Raw genomic sequence first — 5938 nt, 5'->3', positions numbered from 1 at the left:
TTTGTGTGCATGTGCCACCAACTGTGCATGTTAACAAATGCTGACAATCAGACCATGAAAATGCTACCAGGGACCAAATGCAATTAACCTGTACAGGTCCAAACCCCCCCCTCTCTCCCCCCTCTCTCCCTCTCCCTCCCTCCCTCTCTCTCTTTCAATTCATATTCAAGTGGCTTTATTGGCATGACATAATGTACATATTGCCAAAACAAGCGTTTAAACATTGAAAAAAGCCAAACATTAATTGGAAATCTCTCTTTCTTTCCCTCCCTCTCTCTTTCTTTCCCTTCCTCTCTCTCCTCCCTCTCTCGCTTTCTTTCCCTCCCTCTCTCTTTCTTTCCCTTCCTCTCTCTCCTCCCTCTCTCGCTTTCTTTCCCTCCCTCTCGCTTTCTTTCCCTTCCTCTCTCTCTCCTCCCTCTCTCTCTGTCTGTCTCTCTCCCTCTAGCTTTATTTCTGTCTCTCTCCCCCTCTTTCCCTCCCTCTCTCTTTCTTTCCCTCTTTCCCCCTCTCTCTTTCTGTGTCTCCCCCCTCCCCTCACAATTCAATTCAATTCAATATGTGCTTTATTGGCATGAAATACGTTTTTTGTACATATTGCCAAAGCATGTCAAACAACAACACAACAATCTCTCGGTCTCTCCCCCCCCCCTCTCTCTCCTCTCTCTCTCCGGGTGTGTATGTGTAGGCAGTAAATCTCATACAGATGGTGTTTGTGAGATGTGTCCACCTGTGACCCTCCCTGCAGTGCACGAGCTTAACCCAGCTCCTGTCTTCACAAAACGAGGAGGGGAAATGCGGCATGCGGCATGGCTTAACACGGCTCCAGGAAGGGTTGAAAACACACACATGCACAGAGAGACCGAGTTTTACCAGGGGTGAGGGTACAACAACAATCCATTCTCTGATTGAAACTGGGAGAGACAGTGTGTGTGTGTGTGTGAGAGCGAGAGAGGACTTGGATAAAAATAAAGGAGTGAAAAATAAACCGCTGCCTGAAAGGCTGTCTGCCTCCCTCTGTGGGAGTGTGTGTGATCCTCTGATGAAGTGTCAGTCTTTTACAATCAATGACTTTAAAATATATGCCCATTGACCGCCCCCACCCGCCCCGAATGAGGCTTTTTAAAAACACGTTGCCTCTCTGTTGCAATCAGAAATAACGGACGAACAGAGAAGTAGAGAACGTGAAGGAGGGAAAATGAAAAAGAAGCAAGAGAGATAGACTCGGAAAGAAATACAGAGAGAGAGAGAGGAGAGTGAGTGAGTGAGAGAGGGTGAAAGAGACAGAGAGAGAGAGTGAGTGAGAGAGGGTGAAAGAGAGTGAGTGAGAGAAGAGAGCGAGAAGGCAAAAGAGAGCAAGAGAAAAGAGAGCAAGAGAAAAGAGCGAGAGAGAAAAGAGAGCGAGAAAGAGCAAGAGAGAGGAGAGCGAGCAAGAGCAAGAGAAAGAGAGAAGAGAGCGAGAGAGAGCGAGAGAGAGCAAAAGAGAGCGAGAGAGAAGAGAGCAAGCGAGAGCAAAAGAGAAAGAGAGAAGAGAGCGAGCGAGCGAGAGCGAGAGAAAGAGAGCAAAAGAGAGCGAGAGAGAGCAAAAGAGAGCGAGAGAGAAGAGAGCAAGCGAGAGCAAAAGAGAACGAGAGAAGAGAGCGAGAGAGCAAGAGAAGAGAGCGAGAGAGAGCAAGAGAGAGAGCAAAAGAGAGCGAGAGAGAGGAGAGCAAGCGAGAGCAAAAGAGAAAGAGAGAGGAGAGAGCGAGAGAGAGGAGAGAGAGGAGAGCAAGCGAGAGCAAAAGAGAAAGAGAGAGGAGAGAGCGAGAGAGAGGAGAGAGAGGAGAGCAAGCGAGAGCAAAAGAGAAAGAGAGAGAAGAGAGCAAGAGAGAGCAAGAGAGAGTGAGAGAGAGCGAGAGAGAGAGAGAAAGGAGAGCGAGAAATTACTAGTAGTACCTGGAGCCTGGATTACTAATTAGTAGTTGGAAATTACTGTTCCAATTACTGTCAGTTGCTGTTCAACTGCTGTTCCATGTTTCTGCGAGTTCTGCCTCTTCCTTTCGCCATGGTTTTGTTTATTTATTTATTTGTTGGTTTATTTGTTTGGTGCTCTGTTGACCTGTTTACTATCCCCTGCTTTGGCAACATTGTAATGAATGCAGCCATGCCAATAAAGCATCACTGAACTGAATTGAGAGAGAGAGAGAGAGAGAGAGAGAGAGAGAGAGAGCATTATAGCTGTACTTGAGTAGTAATGCTAACAGTGTCTATCTCCTCCCACCTCCACAGCTTCAGTCCACTCACAGGACAGCACGAGTCACAGCTCTGTTGCCATGGTGTCCAACTCAATCAAACAGCACGTCAGGTGTATGTGTGCCTATGTGTGTATGTGTGTGTGTGTGTGTGCCTATGGGTGTGTGTGTGTGTGTGTGTGTGTGTGTGTGTGTGTGCTTTTGCACATGTGCATACAGCATGTATATGCGAGAGAGGTGCTGGTGGTGGAGTCGCCTGCAGCCCGCCTTCTAAAGCCTGTATGATGGATCTCTGCACTACTTTAAGTGTGAATGTTTATCTTAAGCTTCTATAAATATTTATCATCTGCTCACAGAACCACAGTGACTCGCTACACACACCGGCTATATGGAATTTTGATTTTAGGGCTGGTAAGTCACTGTCCCGTGCCCAAACAAGGCCCTGAAGTCATCTGGAGAATTAGATTGAATAAAAAAAGTAAACAAAAAAGGTATGTGAAGATGTCTTGATGATGATCCTCACAGATATATACATAGATTTATTTTATTTTAGGGTATTGTGATAGCTTTTTCCCGAATGCTGTGGGCCAGTGTGAAAAATGTGACGGGATGTTTTTCTAAAAAGTATGTCAAATTTTATTGATCCCCACAGAAGAATTCCTTATTTTTAGCTCGACCCCCTTTTCATGGAGGTCAAAGCGCATGTTCAGCCACAGCGCAGCGCCCCTGGAGCTGGTTGGGATTCAGGATCTTCTTCAAGGACATTTCAGTAGGAGGGAACGCTCGCCAACAAGGAGGCTGGAGCCCTGCTTCTGTGGCTGACCGGCACGCTCCCTACTCACCCTGCTGTCCCGCCCCCCATGCTTTCTGACAAAATAGAAAAATTATTCTTCAGGGGAACAACCACGATTTCCACCATTTCTGTATCTATGTTGTATGCTGAATACGGAGCTGCCAGGGAAGAGGAGAAGAGGAAGGCCAAAGAGGAGGTTTATGGATGTGGTGAGGGAGGACATGCAGGTGGCTGGTGTGACAGAGGAAGATGCAGAAGACAGGAAGAGATGGAAACGGATGATCCGCTGTGGCGCCCCCTAACGGGAGCAGCCGAAAGTAGTAGTAGTAGTAGTAGTAGTAATAGTAGTAGTAGTAGTAGTAGTAGTAGTAGTCCGTATCTATGTTGTAGGGATAACACTCAATCAGCATTCTTAGCACCATTTTCACAAAACATGGCCGACACACACACACACACACACACACACACACACACACATATATATATATATATATATTCTGTGTCTTCTCATCATGGTAAATATATTACTGTCTGCAGTGTAAGATAGCTAACTTTGTCTTGCCCTCGGTGTTGTCGGCGATCATTTGTGTTGTGTTTCAACACAGCGTCTAACACAGGACAGGTGTTGTCACGTTTCTGTTGACTGAGGGTCATAAAATGCTAACAGCCCTGAAATTACGGTTACCCTTGGTTAGCCCATTAGCATTTTGTCACCCTTAACCAAATCACTTCTTTATTGTCGTGCAGTCATCTGACAACGAAAACATAAAGTTATGTTAGTGACAACACCTGTGTTGAATTCAAACCCAAAATAAGTGATCACAAGTAAAATCAAGTGTGACGTTATCCAGCCCCCCCCTTTTCTCCCCAATTACACCCGGCCAATTACCCCATTTTCCGAGCCGTCCCGGTCGCTGCTCCACCCCGTCTGCCGATCCGGGGAAGGCTGCAGACTACCACACGCCTCCTCCCATACATGTGGAGTCGCCAGCTGCTTCTTTTCACCTGACAGTGAGGAGTTTCACCAGGGGGACGTAGCACGTGGGAGGATCACGCTATTCCCCCAGTCCCCCCACCCCAACAGGCGGCACGCAGACACGGCAGGATGAATCGCAGACATGGCCAATTGTGTCTGTAGGGATGCCCGACCAAGCCGGAGGCAACACGGGGATTTGAACCGGCGATCCCCGTGTTGGTAGGCAACGGAATAGACCGCCACGCTACCCGGACGCCCCTAAGGGCGACATTATTTTGGCCATTATCGCGTAAACGCTGTACTGTGAATACGAAAACTTACTTCCTGGTTTGCCACTAGGCCACGTTGTATGAGAAACTGGTTAACAACACTACATCACACTTTGTTGTTCACATTCTCTTACACGGCCTTATACGGCGCTGATATCTGCATATTCACATTAAATGCAGCCTATATCAGTAAATCGGTAATTACATTTCCACATTCATAGGTTGTCAGCTGGTGATGTCATGGCACACACTTTCACCTAGAATGCTGCTGGCTTTCAGAGACGGCCCAGTTCAGGACGGCCCAGTTCAGGACGGCCCAGTATCCTGGCATCTAACGGAGGGTTCCCCACAACACAGACAGAACGTGGCGGTTTCCCTTTAAGAGAAAGTCGCCCGGTTTGATTGACTAGATCTGATCATTTCCAATTGGTGACTTCCTTCTAGAGTGAAGGTCATGGAGTCATGCAGAACGGAGGGCTGAGGGAGGGAGGGAGGGAGGGATGCAGACAGGATTGATAGAGGCTCACTGCACACAAACATTAGTAGTTGACGCTCCAGTGGTGACTGTGCAGAGGAAAGAATGAAGTGGATATCGAGGCGCTGCTTTCTAATAAAAGCCGGAGTGCTCGGTATTCTCACCACCTCACAGCCGGGCTCGAACTTATGACGTCTAAATGAGGCCACAGAACCATAAACACGTGTCCCCTGTTTACGGACCATTAAAGGGCAGAACGAGTGAGGAAAAGGAAGGAAAAGTACAGAGCAGCGGGATAGCAAGAAGAAAAAAAAAGGACTTGGAGATCGGACTCCATATATCAGCTCTGATCGGTGCTGTTAAGCACAGCCAGGGTTGGACGGGCAGAAAATAATATTCCACCACACCTCTAAGACATCCTCATAGATGATGCATAAGGGAAAATCCAGGGGCCCGAGCCAGTCAGAGCAGCTTTTTTTTTTTCTTTCGTTGCAGCTCAAACAGGCCTCTTTGTTCGTTTGCTGAGCACCTAAGGTCATACTGCCAAATGGATCGACTTCAGTACCAGTACCGGCGATGACAGAATCTGGTGCCGAGGAAGTGATGTCACCACGAAACAGTGGAAAAAAAGGATCAGGAGCCGAGGTACAAACCGACGCGCGTTTTCTTGTCGCAAGGCCGCAAAACTGCGGAAAGGGAGCTCCGTGAGACGCTTGCGGGCGACCAGCGCTCCTTAGAAACTTCCTGAACTGCTGACCTGGCAAGGGAAGCGGCGCACCGCGGACCGGACCCACATCACCGAGATCCACCGCAGCACAGCCTTCACTGCAAACCGAGGCGCTGCTCTTTTTTTTCTCTTCTTCTTCACTTTTTTAACAACTTTTTTTTCATTAACCATCGTATATATAGAGGTCTCTTGGCTGTCGTCCTATATTACCTTAATCGCTATAAACCAACACGCACAAACACAAACACGCACACATAAAGGCTGCATTTTGTTATCAGACAGATCCGAGTTCCCCGAACACCAGCGTTAAATAATTACTGAGCAAAGGCCGAGACATAGATGCTCCTGTCAGCCCTTTTAAATGGGTCTCTGGTGAACAGCTTTATCACACAACAATATAAACAGCGTTGGGGGGGAGGGGGTGGCTCTTAATGACAGGAATAATAATGAAGAAGAAGAGCCTCTCCATT

The 5938-nt window shown here is 47.6% G+C and overlaps 1 long non-coding RNA gene across 1 annotated transcript in view; it reads left to right on the top strand.

Annotated features, from left to right (window-relative positions):
* LOC130116067 (uncharacterized) overlaps window positions 1-2317 on the top strand; it is a 3546-nt gene extending 1229 nt beyond the window's left edge. Inside the window, exons 2-3 of the long non-coding RNA XR_008810533.1 lie at window positions 686-875; window positions 2266-2317. This is a non-coding gene — a long non-coding RNA (uncharacterized LOC130116067). The remainder of the gene's footprint in view (window positions 1-685; window positions 876-2265) is intronic.
* Window positions 2318-5938: the final 3621 nt, after the last annotated feature.

This window comes from Lampris incognitus, chromosome 7 (assembly GCF_029633865.1).
Source record: "Lampris incognitus isolate fLamInc1 chromosome 7, fLamInc1.hap2, whole genome shotgun sequence".
Taxonomy (NCBI): domain Eukaryota; kingdom Metazoa; phylum Chordata; class Actinopteri; order Lampriformes; family Lampridae; genus Lampris; species Lampris incognitus.
The sequence above is the reverse complement of the archived record's forward strand: the minus strand, read 5'-3'. Positions and strand labels throughout refer to the sequence as shown.